The sequence below is a fragment of the Lepidochelys kempii genome, chromosome 9 (assembly GCF_965140285.1).
Source record: "Lepidochelys kempii isolate rLepKem1 chromosome 9, rLepKem1.hap1, whole genome shotgun sequence".
Lineage (NCBI taxonomy): Eukaryota > Metazoa > Chordata > Testudines > Cheloniidae > Lepidochelys > Lepidochelys kempii.
The window spans coordinates 9015216-9026496 of record NC_136388.1 but is presented as its reverse complement, the minus strand read 5'-3'; the positions used below and the strand labels follow the sequence as shown (position 1 = coordinate 9026496).

At 48.5% G+C, this 11281-nt stretch overlaps 1 long non-coding RNA gene across 1 annotated transcript in view; it reads left to right on the top strand.

Annotated features, from left to right (window-relative positions):
- The first annotated feature begins 1268 nt into the window (after positions 1-1268).
- The window catches only part of LOC140916859 (uncharacterized), a 96092-nt gene continuing 86079 nt past the window's right edge, over positions 1269-11281 (top strand). Inside the window, exons 1-2 of the long non-coding RNA XR_012160670.2 lie at positions 1269-1394; positions 2214-2453. This is a non-coding gene — a long non-coding RNA (uncharacterized LOC140916859). The remainder of the gene's footprint in view (positions 1395-2213; positions 2454-11281) is intronic.

Sequence of the window (11281 nt, the reverse complement as noted above, 5' to 3'; positions counted from 1 at the left end):
CATCTCATTAGCACAGCCACGCCATTAAGGGTTATGTGAGACCTATTCTTCCAGAGTCAGACCACGTACAAAGGGGAGATCTGCAAGTCTCGGATGCACTTCTCCATTTCTCTGTCTTCAACCTTACAGTTACAAACACTCTCTGGGCGAGGGCATCTAAACAGCTGGAGGTCTGTAATTCTCCACGTGGAGCTGGGCCCTAGCCAAAATGGTGAGGTATCTACCTACTGCGTTCCAGTCTGGTTACTAGTAACCAGTGTCTGACAGAGTCCAGACAGTGCCACGTTCTCACTTGGACAAAGCCCCTTTTCATGGTGCTAAAAAGCCTCCCAGGGCCTGCGGCTTTCTGAACAATCAGCAGCAGCATTCAGCGCTGTCCTTCTCCATCCTGTGCCCCTTGGCTTCCAGATACCAGCGCTGTTATCAGGTCAGGTCCTCTGTGAGTCAGCAGCAGCCAGTACCCTTCTGCTGGAGAGGAGCCAATTTCTGAGCAATGATTTCCAATACCTGGGGCTTGTGGTCAGGTTGTGTGTGGAGAGGATTAATGACAAAGGCTTCCTGGGGGCTTAAGGGATCTGGATCTAATTTAAAACCAAAACAAAATATAGGAACTTAGGAACGTAAGAATTGCCATACCGGATCAGACCAGTCCCGTATCCTGTCTCCAGCAGTGCCCAGTGCCAGATGCCTCAGAGAATGGTACAGGAAAACTCCTAGTACATAGTTATGGAATAACCAGCCCCGCAGAGGGACTTTCTTCCTAGCCCCTGGCTGTTAGTCATTGGTTTATGCTCTGAAACACAAGGGTTTATATCCCTTCTATATATTTTTATTGTGTCCTTCTTCACTAATGTCGTAGATGTTTTTATTAGCCATATAGATGTCTGATCCTTTTAAAAATCCTACAAAGCTCTTTGCCTCGATAATATCTTGTGGCAACGAGTTCTGCAAATGAATTATGCATTATGTAAAAACATGTTTCCTCTTAGCAGATTTCAGTTTTCTGCCTGTGACTTCAGATGACTATCCCCTTGCACTGGTATTAGAAGGCAGGGTAAACAGGAATGCACAACTTACCTTCTCTATACCATGCATTATTTTAGATCTGTATCGCAGGGTGGGCTGGCCCTTTAAGGAAGTTTGAGCTAAATTATACTTGTGCAATGGACTTGAGCTTGGGTGAGTGGGTCAGGTGACCTGTATCACCTGATATCAGCCTGGGGCAGGACTTTCTCTAAGAGGAAGTTTGCTCCAGTAATGAAGAGAGGAAGACAGACTTGCAGGGAGGTTTCTCTGGAGGGGCTGTAGCGTGAGAGAGAAGCAGGGAAGGTACTCTGCACTCCAGCCAAATAGAAAGGCCTGTCTGGAGCTACCTGCAGTGAGACGCAGAAGAGGTAAAAGAAAGAGGCTTGAGGTAGCAGGAGCTGGGGTTTTGCAGAAGAATGGGTGAGCCCATCAAGGGACAGAAGGAACTGTGGAGAAGGGGAAAGGTTCATCTTGATTTAAGTTGGCATTGAACTGTGATGTTCTAATGAACCAGAGCCCCGGAAGGGGTATTGTTTGCCTGGCAATGGGCTGGGTGCAGTTTTTGAGGAGCCCCAAATGGGGAAACTGAGGCAGTAGCACAGGGTCTGATGCCGGATCTGGTAAGACCCTGTTACAGTCCCTCTATGTTCCTTCTTCATCATCTCTCTGAACTAAACAGTCCCATTCTCTCTTCACCCAAGTCTCCCCAGACTCCTATTCGGTCTAGCGGCCTGTCTTAGAACCCCTCTACTTCTGCTATGTTTTGCTGCAATAGGGTAACCAGAACTGAGTACACTCTTCCAGGGGTGGACATACCATTGACTTATGCAATGGCATGACACTTCCTGTCCTATTTATTATGCATTTGAGCATCTTGTTTTCTCTCTTGACCAATGCTTGCACCCTGAACTAAGGTATTCATTGAGCTGTCCAGGTCTCTTTCCTGAGTAGTTACAGTTAACTTAACTGTAAGGATAAGGCATGTGTAAAGATAAGCCAGCTTATCCCTTCCCATGGGAGTGTTAACTTGCATTAATCTACAGTGAACTGCCTCGACTCATGGCGTCCATTGACCCGGCTTTGTTAGATACCAATAAGTACCACAATCCCTGCCCAGCACGCAGGAGAAGCTCCTCAGTGTGAGGCTAATAGAACTAGGTTTTAACCGTTTTCTCACGTTTGAATAGATGCTGAAGATTGGGTGGCTACCTACAGCCAGTTGACATCTGAGGCTGGAGAATACCCCTGGTATCGGCTGGAGAGGAGAATGCTGATTGGTTGGCAGTGATGCTTCCTTCTCTACCGCTGTCCTCTTTGGCTCATCCTCCATCCTGGCTTCCAAGCACTTCTCCCATTGGCCGTAGTGATGACCCTCACCCTTGCTCTCCCTGCGCCATTCAGCTGATCGCTGCTCACTTATGCTGGAGGTAAGACTGCATCTCTGTCTCCCTCCCACCCTGCTGCTGTGCCGGCACATTCTGGTTCTGCAGAACACACACATGCATCCCCTGAGTAGCCAGAGGGTGGTGCCCCACTGGGACACATGGGGAGGAGGGATAGCTCAGTGGTTTGAGCATTGGCCTGCTAAACCCAGGGTTGTGAGTTCAATCCTTGAGGGGGCCATTTTGGGATATGGGGCAAAAATTGGGGATTGGTCCTGCTTTGAGCAAGGGGTTGGACTAGATGACCTCCTGAGGTCCCTTCCAACCCTGATAGTCTATGATTCTATGACAACTTACAGTGGAGGAAGGCCTCCTCTTGGCCTGGAATCAGGGGGTTACAGAGTCTTTGCAGGGAAAGAGAAGGGAAAATGCAACATGGGCTGGACACTGGCACTCTCATGCTGCCAGAAAAATATGTACTGAACTCGTGGGCAGTTGCTCAGCTTGGGGCATTGAGTCCCTTCGAGGGAAATGGCAGTCCTAATGTTATGTCATCGGCTCAGAGGCTATGGGTAGAATCCTCTGTGAAGACCTCACATGAGCTGCTTGGTGCTATAATCGTCGTGTGCCCAAGCTCCTACCCGCACACGTCATGCTGGTGTAGATGTAGCTACATGGATTGATGATGCCATGTCCATATCCACACCAGGCGTTACACTATCCCTCACTACCTCTGGTGCACAATACACGACTGATTTTGTACTCCCCTCCTCCCTTACGTCTGTCAACACTATCCACCTAGAAGTCCCACCCCTCCTATTAACCCGCCAGGGGTGAGGCAAGTGGCTTCCTAGAGTCTGCAAGTTCCCCACCTGCCAGCATCAGCAGCCATAGGCAGCTTCAGTGCTGTCGACCAAAAGGCCTAAGAGCTATTAGTAAAGTGCTAACTCCCTGCACTAGTACTCCAACTGATGCTGTAGATCCTGGAACAGAATGAGCTGGCTCTTTCAGAAAAGGCATTCTGGGAGTTGTAGTCTCCAGGGACCATGTGGTTATAAACTGAGGGCAAGGCCTGCTGGGAGAAAATGCAGGCTATAAAAGCTAAGCCCCTGCAGCAGTGTGGGAGGAACCTAGAGGAAAGTAGGCAGTCTCTTTCTTGGAGACTTGAAGGGAAACAGCTGTGGCTTTTAGCTCTTTCCTGGCAAGGGCGTGAGATGGAACCTGAGTGGAGCTCTGGCCAGAAGCCGGTGAAAGGACCTAGGGGCTGCCAGAAACTACTGTGGACCCCTGCAGCCAAAAGGAATGAGGCTTTAGGGGAACCTGTACAGCTGCAGGGTGAGCAAGGGCTGTTGTGAACCCTGGAGAAAGAGCTGCTTGTAGACACTAGTGTGAGAGCTGTAGAAGACTGAGAAGCTGTGGGAGGGGAGTGGGGCGGAGCTTCCTGTCTGAGGGTGGGAATATAACTGGTCTATTAATAAACCAGACCCCAGAAGAGGAGATTTGATTTGGGAGCATGAGGTGTGTGAGTACTCCTCAGGAGCACAAAAGGTGGGGGTGAAAGGCAAGGAAGAGGGAGTGGGTCGTGAACCCTTCTCCCATATGACTTCCAGAGTGCTCTCCTCTGCATCCCCTGTCTAATGTTAAAATGCCTATCTGCATCACAGACCTGTTTCTCTACAGTTCACAAGCAGAGCTGGTGTCCTCTGGGTTTATTGACACGAATGTGTGTGTGTGTAGGGGTGCAGGAGACTCTGAGAGTAGCTAAATATCTGAGCGCCTTCACTTGTGCCCTAGGCTTGTCTTGCTTCTGAGCACCTGGAATAGTCCTGGAGCATGCCAGGCTGCTCACGAAAATACTGCCTGGAAAGCCAGCCACATACCCATGCCCCTTGGCAGGGCACGTGTCCCAGGAGGAGGTGGGTGAACTCATCTCTCAGCTTTCATCTGCCCCTTCTGAGTGCCCAGTTCCTCCTACAGCCCCTTTCCGGGCACCAGAAAGGCTGTTTAAGCCTTTGCAGGCTTTTGGGAATGCTGGTCTTGATGTATGCATCTTGGCACTGAGTCTCACATTATCATGCCAATAAACTGATTGGAATTGAATTTACGACGGGAGTGCTCATGGAATTCTTTCTATGAGCCTAAGGGGAAAGCTCTCGGTTTTTATCATGCATTTCCCTGTTATTTCTCCCACTTAAATGGGAGAAAAAAGACATTTAAAATTCTCCAATACCTCGGTCCCCAGCTTCCAAACTCAGAGCTTTCCAGTGTAGGAGACTAAAGGAGGAGAGGCCACTGAGCATGCAGGACCCGCTGGGGGAACTCCACCTGTGGATACCTGCAAGGCCAGGCGGACACACAGCTCTTGGCCATGGCAGGGCCCAGCTTCACCTCAGTTCCTGAGCCCTGCAGAGTTCCTTCCCTGAGCTGCACCCAAGGAGGGGCTTCTGTCTCCAGAGGCAGCACTCCCCTTGCCGTCTGCTGGGCCCAGGTCCTTAAAGGTATTCAGACACCTAACTTCCATGGAGGTCAGTGGGAGTTAGGTGCCTAACTACCTTTAAGGACCTTATTCATAGATTCCAAGGCCAGAAGGGACCATTGTGGTCATCCTGTCTGGCCTCCCGTATCACACAGGCCAGAGAACTTCTCACAATAATTCCTAGAGCAGATCTCTTAGAAAAATCATCCAATAGTGATTTAATAATTGTCAGCGGTGCAGAATCCGCCATGACCCTTGGTAAATTGTTCCAATGGCTAATTACTCTGACTTAAAAATTTATGTCTTTTTTCCAGTCTGAATTTGTCTAGCTTCAGCTTCCAGCCATTGGACCATGTTGTACCTTTCTTTGCTAGACTGAAGAGCCCATTATTAAATATTTGTTCTCCATGTGGATTCTTACAGCCTAGAAGAACCAAGTCACCCATAACCATCTCTTTGTCAGACTCAAGGAGCTCCACCTATTTAGCTTATCGCTTAAGGCATGTTTTCTCATCCTTTAATTATTCTTGTGGCTCTTCTCTGATCCCTCTCCAATTTACCAACATCCTTCTTGAATTGTGGACACAGTGTGCCAGCCATGGTCACACCGGTGCCAAATAGGAACCTGGATCTTGATGCCTCTCGGAGGAGGAAAAGCTGAGCAGACCAAGCATGTGGGGAAGGGACAGAATGTGACTTTATTCTTAAAACCCTTCCCCCACCGGCCACATTTTCATTTTGTATCCCTCTGATCCTAGTAGTTAGCCAAAATTCAGGGTCCTGCAGGTTGTTCTGGTGAGGACACATTGATGGAGTAGGGTATCTCTGACACAACCCTGTTTATTCGTAAGGAGGGTGCACAGTCCTCTTTCCCCAAACACAACAGAACACACAACTCCAGGCCCCTTTCTAGCCACCATTCACTCCAAGAGCTCTTTCTCAGGGCCAAGCTGCCCGTGCTTTTGTGGCTCTGTCAGGTGCTTCCTTGCTGCCATCTCTCTCTGCTTCTCTGCTCTTTCTGCCTCTCCTTCACAGATGTACACAGCATCACACACCAATAGCCAGGGAACCCCCTCCGTTCACATGTGCCTGTGTTTGGGGCAGAGGCTGCAATTGTTTCACCTAGCTGGTTCCATAAAGGAATTTAAATTGTTTCCGACATGAAGGGGCGGATGTTACACCTCATGCTTTCCATGAGGTTTAACCAAACTCACAGCACTCTCTTGGCCCCTTCCCCATAGTATCTGAGCACCATCTGTCCTCTTGTCTGGACCCACCCACTCCTACACTGCTGTGCCATGATAAAAATGTCCTCTCTAGCCTTAGAGCTGGGTGTCAAGTTAGACAGTCCCTCTAAGGGAGCGATCGCCCTGGGCGTGAGGGTCCCGTTCACACTGTATGGTGGTAGCACCTGGAGACCAGGCCACTGTACAAACATAAAGATGGCCGCTGCCTTGAGAAGTGTATGGTCTACAGAGCACAGAGTAACACTGAGTGAGATTGGTGTGGTAGGGAGTGCACACACAGAGCGTGACAGCTGCCTTCTCCCGCCCTGGCGTCAGAGCAAGTCCTGTCTCACCGACGCGGCGTTCCCATCGCTCATGTAAGTGGAGGGGACGATCCGATTTCTTTTAATGTGAAAACACTTGTATAATTTTCATTGAATAATTTAACAATTCCCAAGAAATGTCTGTCGATTGTAAGTTATTCTGAGCAGACACCAGTAAATAGCAGCCATTCATCGTTGTGTTAGGAATCGGTAATTAAAAATTATGAGGTAATTTTGACCAAAAATGGAAAAATTCTAAACAAAATTAAATAATTCTCTGGGATCACTAGTAAATGACACCAGTGTTTTATTTATCAGTGGCTACAAATTACCAAGCATTCTCTGACTGCTCTCCCTCCCGCTTTGTGTCTGTGTAGCTCCCTGTAATTTGTTTAATTGCTAATTTTAATGAGTAGGGTTTTTATAACATTTTAGTATGTTGTTTTTTAGCAGTGGGTTTTATTGCATTGTGCAGAGCCTAAAGCACCTTTGGTGCAGGAGCAATTTGGCAGTTAAAATTATTATTATTTATTTAAATCCAACCCTCCAGCCTCTTTAACCATTTGGCTGAATCTGTAATCACAAGAACTGTGTGGTGGAAATGCTCCGTGCTGAAATCTCAGGGCCACTAGGCTGGCACGAAGGAGACCTGGTTCTGTTGTTAACTCTGTGATCTCGGGTATGTCTCTTTCCAATCCCACCCATCTCCCTGTCTCTCCACATAAACTGTCAGCTCTTCCAAACAAGGGCTGGCTCTTGCTAGCACAGTAGGCCCTGATCTTGGCTGGGCCCTCAAGGTGCCACCATACTAGCAATTATAAACCAGTATCTTGCCGCCTAAGTAGGGCACTACTTTGAAAGGCAAAGAGTCAGCGCTGCAAAGCCAGCATTTGGCGCTGGTTTTGCAGCACTGCAAGGAACACGTGCAGTAGTAGCATGCGGCTAGCACTGATCGTTATAGTCACCTTCTAACCAGTCCTAACGTCTTCACGTTCCCCAGCTTAATGGTGACTTTCAGGTACGGAGTTCTTATTTGATAGCACCCACAGGTGTGCTCGGAGCGCGACAGGAACACTGAGAAGTTAGGCCACTGCCCACCGACCGCCCGGAGGGCAGGAGCCAGGCCAGACGTGGGTCACAGACATGATTTATGCAGCTGCTCAGCTTAAGCAGGTGGCCATCTTGATGGTTTAAAGGTGTTGTCTGTACTGTTCTTAAAAATGACATGTATTGTTTTGTTTGCGTGTGAGTGAGTGTGTGTGTGTGTGTATGAGAGAGAGAGGTGCCAAGCAGGTGTATTTAGAAAAGCGGCCAGGACAGATCCTGTGCTGTATCTCTTAGGGGTGGTAGCAGCTGTAGTCCACCTTTACAAACTGTGGGGTTCTCTGCTCTCCCTGGGGCACTGCAAGTTACAACAGCCCCAGGAGCTGCTCTCACTTACACTGGCTTCCCCAGAGCTGCTGGCCAAAGCACTCTGCCCTTCCCAGTTGCTCTCCTGGCATGCTGGGGCTGCACAGAGGGGAGTTTCCCAGGGGGCCACCTGGGTCCCTCTGTGATGCCCCGATGGAGGTACGAAGGAGACAAGCTAGGTAGATACACGACAGCATAGGAGGCAGGGGAATAGGGACAGTTAGCTGAGTGCAGCTGCATTCTTTTTATTTTCAGCGATGAAGATTTTAGGGTGGTTTTGAATCAGATAAGGGGTCTGGAAAAGGTGCCCAGACCGGAGTGTCTCCTCATATCTACACAGAGGGGGTCTCCGTGATGTGATGATGCATTTTGTGCATTCAGCCAAAAATCGCGCTGGCCTTTTTTGCTGCCGTGTTGCATTACCAGCGCCTGTCTGTGCTAATTTGCGATGCACCATCACTCCAGGGGCACGGCTGCTTTCTACATTTCTCCCGGTAAGTGACAAATAAGCGTCTGCCCACTGACTAAGGGTGAGGGAATCTCCCTGCAGAATCTCTCTTCTCCACCCCGCTCCTCTGCTCCTTGGAGATGTAATGGGGCTGAGCTCTGCTTATGACTAACAAAGAGGGGCGGGAAATGGGCTCTGTTGGTTCATTGCTACTGTCCTTCCACTGAAAGATCTGCAAATGCAAGCACCACCTTGCTTGTGTCTGATCATTTCCCAGGTGACAGAGCTGTAATGAGCAGATCCTTTTATTATTTCCATTTAGCCGTTTCTCTGTGGGATGCAGGAGTTGAGCTGCAGGATGAAGTTGTTGCCACTTGTCCTGGGCTTTGCAAAACGCCCACCTCAGGCTGTTCTGCACTTTATGGGCTATTTAACCCCCCTCCGTCCTCTCCCCTCCCCAAATACAAATCTCCTTATAAAGTCCATTTACCAGGCAATTGCCCTCAGACTGTGATCGCTCCCACTTTATGATCTGACCAAATCAGACACCAGCTGGAACAAGGAAATCATTTGTTTTTATGAAGAAGTTTTAACGAGAACTTCTCCCTTCCCTCAAGTCCTAGGAAATAACTGGTTGACAAGTTTAATCCTTTGCTGGCATCAGGCCTGTCTACTTCCAATGAAACTGCTGTTTCTCAGGTACCTTTCCAGGCTGGGAAGCACCTGGCTGCAAACGGCTCGCCTCCCGAAACAGGAAGTCCTGCTCTGGCAGGGCTGCTCTTGGGCAAGAAAGGACAAGAGACCCCAGAGGACCTGAGGCATGTAGGTGGATGTGTCCCCAGTTAGCTGGGGAAAGGTCTGAAAGTGAAACTGCCTGGACTTGTTTATGGAAAAATGTTTTTTTTTTAAAAAAGCAGCAAAGGCATGAGGGTGGTTGTAGTATTGTCAGCCCCCGAGTGTTCCAAAATCATGAATCCGGCCTCCCAGTGTCTGGGAATTTAAAAGAATAATAATAATTTTTGGCTCTATATTTGCCTTCATTGCTTCAAACTTTTGTCTGCAACCAAGCTGGCTAGAAATGTCCTCTTTCTTTCAATCAAAACAGAGATGCTCATTCGCATCCATGAGTGGGGCCTTATGAAAAGTGCCCGATATCTCAGGAGCGGCAAGAGAATTGGCGAAGCTGCCCGGGACCCCGTCCCTGAGTTAGGGAGAGCTCAGAATGACCTCATCATCCCAGGAAGCCAATCCTTGCCCTGGGCTAGAGAGAGAGAGCAGAGAAACCCCATTACGTGAGCCAAGCTTCCTTCAGCTCATGGCTAGACCCCATTGCCCCAGGGAGTCAATGCTGTGGAACTGGAGGAAGGGGGCAGTTGCTCCCCAAACCTCAGTTTTCCCCCCCTCCCTCCTGACTTCTTGCCTTCTCCCCCACACCCCTGACTCTGCAGGATATGACATAATCCCATATAACGTTCTATAGGCTGATGCAACGTTACCGCACCCCACCCCGAATCTTTCTGCAATGTCGCCCCTGCATGCAGGGTTATTCAGAGTTCACGACAGCAGTGAAAAGCAGCAGATGCTTGTTTAGCAGGGGCAGGGACCACAACTTATTATTCACACAGTCTAAGCGCTCAGTTCCAATGGGAGTTTATATGGCCAGCATCTGCCCTCTGCTGGTGAGATCCAGACGTGCATGGCTTATTCCCAAATTTCTGGCACAGAGTAACAGAGAGAAACCATATTGATCCCCTGGTGGCCCCTCCCTGGCTGCCAGAGCCGGATTGTTCCCTATAGACTGTTCCTTGAGGCCTCATCCAGCCTAATTTTAAATGTCCTGGCAATCGGGCCCCTCTCTGCTTCCCTTCAGAGAGACTGTTCCTCAGCCTAATACATCCTGCTCACAGGCATGTGTTTGTAATGCTTGGCATTAATTTTCCTTTGCTTAATTTCATCCCATTTAGAGCTGGTAAAACTATTCATTGTAAACAATTTATCCAGCAGGTATGGCTGGTACTTTCTGTTACTGAGCTGTCCGGGAAGAGCTGCCCCCCCTTTGAATTAATCTTTTCCCATTGTTCAGTGAATACAATTTATGACCATATTTGAGCTCTGGGTTGTTTGCGAATGATTTGTAGCAAGTGACTGGTCAACTATTTGATGTTCAGAATGGTCTAGTAAAGCTTTGGGATGGGTCATGTGGCATTGTTTCTGTTTCCTGATTGGATAGCCTCATCTCCGTAAACTACTTCTGCTTCCCTGCCAAACAAATGTAAATTAATCCTCACACAAAATTTGGCTTCTCAGTTAAATGAATCTGTGTCACGAGCCACAATTTCTCTCTTCTCGAACAAAATTTCACTTGGACGCACCTCCACAAAGAATAAACCAATGCAAGCAGGTGGAATCCAAACCTGGTTTCTAATTCTGTCTGTTCTCCTCGGGCTTTACACAGTGTGAAGCCAGTTTTGGAATGCCTTCCCTCTCCCCAGGTACCACACTAAATAATCACCATCCCCCTGAGGTGCATAAACACCTCAGATATTTGCAGACTGTTATCATGGCTCTCACCCAACATGCACTTAGTTGTTGCCTAGTCAAGCTTGACAGTTTCAGCTCTTTTAATCTTTCCTTAGAAATCAGTCCCTCAGGCCCTTTAATCTGTTTTCTCTCCCTCCCCTGCCTTCAGTTGCTTCCAATTTGTTGACATATTCTCGACGCTGGGTTGCCCAGTTGAACACAGCGTTACAGGTGCAATCTCACCAGTGTCATGCAGGGGCTTCCGGGAGGGATGATCGCCTTTCTGCTCTATGATCTGATGCTTCTTCATTTGCAGCCCAAAATTACATTGGCGTCTCTTTTTGCATATTTGTTCTGTGTGGATTCCAGAGCTCACAAATTGCACTGAAGCCCTTTTTACGCTTTGCCTAATGATGACAAACATACTGGAATACTCACAATCGCTCACTTGAGGACGGCTTTGTCAAAAC